Below are 1,735 nucleotides of genomic sequence, written 5' to 3' on the forward strand. Positions count from 1 at the left end.
GAATGATTTGACCTAGGTTAAGAAAATGGCACAGGATTCTGAGCCCCTGTTGGGTTAGTATGAAGTCTAATCATAATATGGTAATTGCCTTGCACAGTAACTGATACACAGTGTTTCAGGAGTGACAAACCATTTCATCTCACACAGCAGTTCCAATCCACTGATAGTGGCTATCTGCAACACTGTGTTGAGAAAGATTCAAGAGTGCATCTGAAGTCTGTATGAAGAAATGCTGTGATTGAATAGTGTTGCCTGCTGACAGGTTAAGGGCGAGGAGAGTGCCAGCACAGTGCTCAGTATTTCCATCCCTATAGTAAATGCTCTGTGCATGTTCACCGAGTTAAACCAAACTCGCAGACCCAGGACTGAAAACCAAGTCACCTGTCTTTGTTTGCCAGTTTTCTTTCCAGCATCTCCCTTAGCCCAAAGACGAAACCTGGCCTGCTATCTGCTCTTGTAAATAAAGTTTTATTGGAACACAGTCATGCTCACTGGTTTATGTACTGTCTATAGATGCTTCTATGCAACAATGATAGATTTGAATAGTCGCAACAAAGACCAGGTTGTCCACAAAGAGTAAAATATTTACTATCTGTCCCTTTATAGAAGTCTGGCCAAGCCCACTCCTAAACCAAACCAAGGAAGTTCAGAGTAGCTCCAAACATATCAAAGCAATCTCATCTTTTCTTCTCCATAGAATAAAGTTGCCCACCTTTGTGCTTTGGTAACAAGGTTAAAATGTACCTTGCCATCACTCAGCATTATAAGATAAAGCAGGCAGGTGTGTACCTCTCATTAAGTTATTCATAGATTGGCATTTAGAAAATAAGAAGTTCTAATATGAATTAAGTACTTTAAGTAGTTGTGCCTGAGGTGATTAATTCATTGAAGGGTAAAAGAAAAATACAACATAAAATGGTAATAACAGAATTCAAAGCTACTGTAAACTCCTATTTACCCAGTATCCAACCAACCAGAAAGTCATAACTTATTTTATTTTCCTTTTTGTGGAGAAATACTATACAAAGATTAAAGAAATTGATGAGAGAATCAGTTTTCAGCATATCCACTCAAATTAAAAAGTAACTGATCTTCATAGTTACAACACTAAAGGCTTTTGAGTCATGTAAAAAGATTTACTAATCTTTGTGAGACTTACAGGGCAATTGAAGTTAATTAGCATTAATGAGCCAAGCTGCCCAAGTTCTGAACATACGGGAGAATAGTATGTTGATTTATCTTTAAACTTTTGGCTTTTATACAGTATTATAGGAGTTAAGTCATGGTATTAAAAAAAATTATATATATCTATATCTATCTATCTATATATATATATATATAGAGAGAGAGAGAGAGAGAGAGAGAGAGAGAGGTCTCTTTTTACAACAGGCTATGGATTATTATACTACACAATGAGATGCTCACATGAGTGTTCATTAAATACTTGTGAGCAACAAGGTGATTTATATGTAGCCACCAAGTGCACTGGGAGAAGATGCTAATAAAACATTAAACACATACACAGGCAACATAATATCAGATATTATGGGGAAAAACACTGTGACAAAGACTATGCTGGGTTGATTGAAAATGCAATGGCTAATGATTCCTCACACCAAAGTATACGCACCTTGCTCTTCTGAACAAGAAGTGAATCTATTTTCTTCCCCCTTGAATCTGGGCAGGACTTGTGACTAACTTTGGCCAGCAGAATGCAGCAGAAGTGGGATTCTAA

Source organism: Zalophus californianus, chromosome 11 (assembly GCF_009762305.2).
Source record: "Zalophus californianus isolate mZalCal1 chromosome 11, mZalCal1.pri.v2, whole genome shotgun sequence".
NCBI classification, from domain to species: Eukaryota; Metazoa; Chordata; class Mammalia; order Carnivora; family Otariidae; genus Zalophus; species Zalophus californianus.